A 7,925-nucleotide genomic window follows, 5' to 3' on the forward strand; every position below is an offset into this window, starting at 1 on the left:
TAGTGGGCTTTTTATGTTCAATAACTTCCGGTAATAAAACTTTTGGTCTGCTTTGGACTTTGAGTGGACTTTTTAACTTCACAGCTTAAAGACAAATGTTCTTACTGGCTAGCTGAGTTTTTTAAATGAAAAGAACTGTGAAAAAAGAAAGTTAAAAATTATGGCTTTTGCAGCTACCATATGTGTTCTGTTTATAATTTTAAAATACATAATCTACATAAAGTGTGATTTTGGTTGAATTTGCATTTTTATTGTGTCCTTTCTCATACTGAATCACTGGCAAAAAAAAAAAAAAACTACCAAAAAAGAGGTTTAATTTGAAAAGAAACTGAGATCTTATCAACATTGAAAAGATTGACTTTTACTTTTTAAAGTGTCCTGGTTTGAAAAGACAGGTTTGCTAGGGAAGAGCAGAGCCTTCTGTCGAAAATGAGCTAATAAATCCCTCCCTTTGAATTAGTATAATTTTGAAATTAAGGGGCTCTCAGGCAAAGATATGGGGATAGGAATAACAGTTCTTTACTAGTATACATATATAACAAAGCAAACAAAACAACAACAGCTATGAAATTACCCACAAACAGAACAGTATCCCAGTCCCAGTCCTTTTTGGCTGCAGGCACCTTTTCCCTGAGCTGCAGGTCCCGCTGCTGGGCAGGGGCAGGTCCCGCCGGGAGCTGCAGGAGGGCTGGGGGTGATGCCAGCGGTGTCCCAGGTGGGAAAGGGATGGAGGAGAGACCTTTGCTCACGGTGTGGGTCCCGGTGCTCAGCAGGGTGCTTGGAGATACAGGCTGAAGGGATAAGGTAGCAGTACTGGATCCAACAGCAGAAACGCTGGCTCCTGGCATGGGGTTGGCAGGGATGGGTGGTAGTAGCAGCAGTGATCATTCTCCTCTGACTCCACGAGAAAACGGGGGCCAAGCAAGTGCCTCCCCTCCCTTTACTCGCAGCTGATCTCTTGGTTCCCCCCCACCTTCCCTCCCCTTTCCCCATCACTAGCCATCAGTGCTAGGGCCTAGCCTTCAGGACTCTTAGCGTGTCAATGGGAAAAAATTCCACAGAAAGGAAAGCAAAAAAAAAACAACCCCCAACATGAAGGACATTATTTTAATGCAGTCTGGTCCTTTTTGTTAGAAACACAATCAATATCTTTGTTTTCCAATTAAATCTATTGATCTTGTTGGGTCTTCAGTAAGGTGATGTCAGAATATCCTGGGAAGGAATTATTATCAACCCCTTAGGCAGGATGTAGTCAACAAATGTCAAGAATCTGAATAATTCCAATGTATTTATACTTTGTCCTTTCAAATTCCAAGCTTTTTTTCTCTCATTAACATCTTTATACATTGGATAGTTAAGAAGAAAGAGAAGTTAGTCCATTAACCTCTCTTTTTCCCTGTTTTGCACTGTTTTTTTCAGTGTTTTCTGCACTGAAATACAGGTTTTGTCAGTGTAGAATGTGAGAACACTCTCTAAATTAAAAATTCTAGTTCAAATTAAGAAGTGAGGTTTGCGGAATCAGAAAATCCTACCTATCAACCTCTAAATTAATCAGATTTTTATTAAAATGAAAACCAAAACCCACTTAAAACACAGGTTACGGTTGTTGAATAATTAATAAAGTGATACAAAGTTACATCTATATTAATTTTACATGATCATGAAAAATCCCTGTAGCATTTAATATACCCTGCAGAACATAAAAACAACAGTTTCATGTCTCTTAATAGAAGCTATAATTTAATGATTCTGTCAGTGCTATATAGTTTTTAATATTCCCAAAATAACAAATGGTAAAAGACAAACAAGCATAACAGCAGCATAAACAAAAATTAATGAACCACTACCATAACCCTGTCTATTTGAAAATCCTGAGCATATGAATGCTTATTTATGTTTGTTTTTCAAGACAGAGTTTATGGACCTGAGCCATGTAAGTTTTTATGAGAATAAAACACATAAGTGCATGTTCACCACCCAGCTCTCCTTTTTTATTTTTCTCTTTTGGTATTAAAAAAAATATAGAAAGAATCTATACTATTTTGTAACTGAGATTACAAAGATATGTAATCACTGCAGAAAGTCAATCCCTTCCAATGAGCCCAACAAAAGCCAGCACCAAAGCCTCTGTCTCTGAACTGTGAGAAAAGAACATTTCTCCTGAATTTACTTAGAAGCTCCCTGTAAAAAAATAAATAAATAAATAAAGTATAGAAATAAATTGACAACTATGTCTGTCTGGCACATTCAAGCATGTAAGTAGGCTGAATACACTTAACTTACTTCCTTTCTAAAATTATAGTTCTTATAAAATGACTAATTGTATATCTTTTGCACATAATTCTGACATTTAAATTGAAAATATAAACTTCTACAAACATTGCTTTCATACAGATACTGTTGTTATATAAGCAGTACTGTTCTATAAGATTTATCTCTGATCAAAAAGATAAAGGAAAAAATTCTAAAAACTTATATTAAATCATCTGTCTCTTGTTACTTTTTGTCTTAATTTCATTTTTTTTTCTTTTCGATAATAGTGTATTGCCAGATGCCTGGCTTCTATTGCATATTTTTCTTTATTAGAAAGTTTTAATTATGATTTATGACAAGATATTCTGAATATGGTGAATGCATTCAGTGAGAAGAAAGTTATTTGCTTTAAATGTGGTGTAAATATCAACTCCTGTCAGTTACAATGGTTACTTAATTTAAGCTTAATATGTATCTTTCATGAAATGCTTGAGAGAGAATCTATAAACCAGAGTTAGGACACAGGAGATTAAGTACTGAGGTTTCTTCTCAATTTGCAAGCTCTTAGCTCCATAAGAGTGTTTGTGTTTTGCTCATTACTGTATTGCTGAATGAAGTTTTACTGAGACACAAATTTAACAGACATTACATTTGATTCATTGCTTGATAAGGCCATATTCAATCAGATAATATACCTCTTCATAGTTTTGCCAATTTAAGTGCAGTACATTCTGATTGTCATACCATTGACAGGTAACCAGGCCTAGATGGGATTATTTCATAGAACTGTTTCTGTCATTCCATTCCCTCCTCACACTGGAGGTATCTTAGTGCTATTCCTACTAGAAATCAGATGGAATTAATGTCAGTATGGCTGCTTTGAATGTCAAAGGTAAAAACCAGAGTGTACATCTGAGAACATAAGGAACTCTGGAGTGCAGGCAGATCTTCATCAATGCTTCAAAGGGAAAGGATTTGAAAGGGCCAGTTGAAGGCAGTGAATCAGGAAGTGGTTACAGGACAGGCACCATAATGTTTCAGCTACTTAGACCATGGGACTCACTTTGAGAAACCTCTGCAGGGAGAAAACAGTGTCTGTCTGCCCCAAAAATAAAAGGCATCTCTAGCCATGGGCTTGTCAAGCTGGTGAAGAGAGTTTTAAATTAAAGTTGTCAGGGTAGGGGAACCTCAGTTCTACCTACTCCTCGAAGTCAATCTGATTCTTACCAGTTGGGTGCCAATGCCAGTGACAGATGTCCATAGCCTGGAGATGGATCTACAGGAGAACACCTGAAGAGTAGTGCAAAGGAATTGCACCCACTCAATTCAGTAATTCAGTTTCATTAGGGGCCCACATTAAATGTCTCGATGAAAATGCACCCTTCCTGGGGAATAAATGAGGAATTAGAGATACATGCACACCTGCAGGGCTACAATCTTATTGGTATCATGAAAACCTGGTGAGATGGCTCCTGTGATTGCAGTGTTGGCATGGAAAGATACAGGCTCTTTAGGAAGGACACACAGGGAAAACGAGGAGGCATTGTTGCCTTCTGTGCCAGTGACCAGCTGGAGTGCATGGAACTTCACCTGGAGATGTATCAGGCGCTTATGGGTCAGGGTTAAAGGGAGGGCGGGGCAGGTGACACTAGAGCGTTACACCCAGCCAGACCAGGAAGACCAAGCTCATGATACCTTCTACAGACAGATAGGAGTCACCACATTCAAAACCCCTGGTCTTCTTGGGGAACTTCAACCACCCTGATAACACCTGGTCTAGTTGAAGGTGTCCCTGCCTGAAGCACAGGGGCTGGAAATAGATGATCTTCAAGGTCTCTTCCAACCCAAACCATTCTATGAATCTGTGTTTCTGCAATCCTTGTTGGCAAAGAATTGGTCCTCAAAACAGAGTTTTATACAGATTCCAGAATTTAGAAGTAATCCTTAATGCTAATATATTTATTATAGTTCATGGTTCATGGAGCTACTTGCTCCTCCCCCAGCTTCTTTGTCTCCAAGTGGCTGACACTTTTGTCTCTATAACTTACTTTACACTAAATATAGACAATCAGAGAAAGTACATAACCTTTTGTTCCCTACAGATATAAAAAAGCATAAGGTATTTGTGATCTAACCAATCTGTAACTAGAAACGTGTGAAACTTTCCTGTTATTCTTGCAAATGTGTTTATTGTTTAAATAGAAGCAATTTTTTTTTTCCTGATGGAAGTTTCAAGTTGAGCCAAATATCTTTAGCATTCTGCTAGCAGATATTTTAGAATAGTGCACATATGTTCGATTGTTTTTATAGAAGAGATGGAAGGTAGTAACAGTCAGTTTCTTAAATATGGAGATTCAGCTTCTGGAGAATGTAAACCTATGCACCAGTATGTTAATTAAACAAGCAAATATTCAACAAAAGCTGGTTTTAAAAATGCAACACGTTTATTGCGCTGCATCATGCTATGTTGTTGCAGGATTTTTGTCCCATTGTTTGGTTGACAGTCTGTTGTCTCTAGAACTGTCAAAAGTGTAAGTTTTGTGATCAAAATGGTTTATCACTTTCTGCTGAATTTTGTGGAAACCACACATGAATACAAAATAACAGAATGCTTCAGTAGGTTATACAAAATATTCTATTAGTTCCATTAATATATTTTTCCTCACAGGAAATAGGAAGTTCATAGCCCCTGCAGGGCTAATGAATGGATAGAAACCACTCTACTTTTGAAATAATAAGTTAGATTGTATACAGGGACCTAAAAGCTTGACATAGCTGTGGTAAAGACCTGTCAATGCTTTCCAGATGAAACTGGAGCAGTTCTTCAGCTCTGCTTTGACTTCAAGCTGAAGAACTAAGAATACATAATTTAACTCTCACACCTGCTTTAAAACAAATGCACCAAGTAGTGTACTATTTCAGTTGGAATGCCACCCACCCCAGAAAAATACTGTATTCCTGCATCTTCAGGGTTCATTCTATTTCAGGATGAACTGAATCACTTGTTCAGTTCAGACTTACTTTTGGGCAGAAAAAGAACAAAGCGTGTTCTTTCATACTTTGGACATGAAGTATTATGTGAAGTAATGCTAAAACCTACCTCCTAAGTTTCAGCAACCTCAGCAGTAGCTGTGCAGACTATCTATTGGAAAAGACAGGATAGATCTGCTCTGAAATTTTAGAGCAGACACTCAATCATAGGTAAATAATTGAAAGACTTTCAATCTCGACTGGAGGAAAGCAACAAGTCTTTGGAGAGACAGGTAACTTTAAAGGTCAGTCTTAGAGATCATCAGACAAGCACTGGCTTTATTGAATTCACTGGGCTCAGGATTTGATCTTAAGTGCCTAATTCTCCCATACATTGTATAAAGGGAAATAATAGTGAAATGGTAACTGATGATTTCTGATTCTTTTTATTAGCTGTCATCTTATCTTTTTTAGTGTCATATAAACTCTGTTTAATGAACTTTAAATTTATGTAAACGAAGCTAAGATTTTATTGCTTAGGTAAGCCTTTTTTAAAAAAAAATTCTTTCTTCAGTTTTATAAAATTTAGCTTTTGAATACTTTTAGGTGTGATACCTTTCAGCAGAGGGACCTTTTGCCATTTGAAGACTTTTGTCTATCTGGCTGATTTAAATGAGAAAATATTTTATGGTAAAAACTTGTATTTATTTCCAAATTGCAGTTATATAAGAGAAAAGTCCTCCTAATGTTCTTGACTTCTCTAGTTTGTATCCATTGATTGCCTTGAATAAAAAGCTGCTTCGAATTATATTGTTTATTTCTCCTCCTCAATTCATCAAAGGAATATGTTGGCCAATTATTTGTCTTAGCAACATGCATAAAAAGTGTTTAAAAACAAAAATAATTTATATTTAACTCTTCTGGTATGAATTGAAGTAATTATCAATTTCCATGTTTATTTCTCAATATATACCATGAGTAATGTCATTCCAGAATTGTTTTTCCATTGAGTAGACACTATCTGAGCTAAAAGTAGATTTTCTGTTCTTTTTTTATCTTCAGAATCCCTTTGTACCGAGAATTATCTTTCATCAGGACATGCTTTGTTGCAGTTCAGTAGCAATAAATATCACAATCAGGACTATTTTAGCCCACTATGTAAATTTGAATTTTCAAATTATTTTCATTTCTCCAGAGATAGTAATAGTCATTCTTTCTTGTCCAAATCTCTTCAAATAGTTATTAGACTATGTATAACTTTAAGGTGTCTCAAGACAGACATACTCAAAGACATAAAGTTACTGTCTGTTACTGAAAGTTTCACAGTAAACATAAGTTTTTTTTTTAAGTATGCAGAAATTGCAGATCTGACTCTCTAGGGACATTTCTGGCAAAGAAAATGATGATATGGGGGTTTTAGTTGTTTCAGTTTGGTTTTTTAGGATTTTTTTCCACCTTAATTTTGGTTCTGTAAAACACTGCTAAAATCCATAATATCTGTTCAGGTTGCTCCAAACGAAAGACCAATTTAACTAGTTTCAGACTAAGTATCTCAAGAACTATATTTTCTCCTTCCATCTTAACCATTCACTAAAGATATGTCCCTTCTGTACATATACCCTCATAGCAAAATTGAAGGAAAAATTATTCCCTTCACAGGAAATTAAATGGTATTTGAAAAATGTTACAGACCATAAGAGGTCCCAGACTAATGTGAAAAGAAAGAAACAAACAAAAATCACAACAAAAACCAAAACCACAAACAAACGAACAAAAACCTAAACAATAACAAAACCAAACCCAGACTTCTCCTCTTGCCTTCCCTGTTTATTTTTATTGCAGAAAGATTGTCTGTACTTTGAATGCTATATAACTGTGGGCTACTAAAAATCTATAGGTAAATTTTCCATGTTTTCATCACAGTTTGTTTTACCTTAGTCTTCCTTTTTCACTCTTTTCATTACTTAAACTAATTAATTTATTCTTATGATCAATTGCTTTTAAATAATTTTTTTTGCTTGTTAAAGTGATTGATTTTATTTATTATTCATTGTATATGGAAAGTGAAAATTGCTCCAAAATGAAGAGATATTTTATATGCATACAGGCATTACAATTTACTTGTATATATGAGATAAAAAGAATAAATTAAAAGCCCTTTGTCAGCTTCTGCTTCTCTCAGGCATTTGTTACAGTGACCCAGAAGGTAATTTTGGAAGCCTGTGTGAAAGTAAAGAGCTATTATTTGTCTCAGGAGTTTTGATTTGATTAACTTTCTGCCTTGTGTCAGAGACTGAAATATTATAATTTATGACTTAAGCATTTTCATGAAGAACTTTAAAAAACTGTATTACAAGAGCTGCAGAGAAGACAACCACACCCTAAATAGGCCTTCTGACTGGGGCCCTGAACTGCTTGCTGATGGAGATACAGGGCTCAGAGAAAAGGAGGCACTCACACAGGGATCAAGTTAAATACCCTTGGGGTGCAGACCACAGCCCCAGGGCTATGAGCCACCAGGCTCACAGACACCCTGGCACCAGAGGGTGAGCGGACAGAGGCTTTGGGTGTGTGTTGAGAAGACTCTGGTGAGAGGCAGTGAACGCCCATCCACTGATGTGCAGACCAGCTCAACTGTGGGCCCCTTGGCCCGGGGAAAAAACTCATCCACAGCAGAAGGGGTGACATGACCCATCAAAGGT

This window comes from Cinclus cinclus, chromosome 1 (genome assembly GCF_963662255.1).
Source record: "Cinclus cinclus chromosome 1, bCinCin1.1, whole genome shotgun sequence".
NCBI classification, from domain to species: domain Eukaryota; kingdom Metazoa; phylum Chordata; class Aves; order Passeriformes; family Cinclidae; genus Cinclus; species Cinclus cinclus.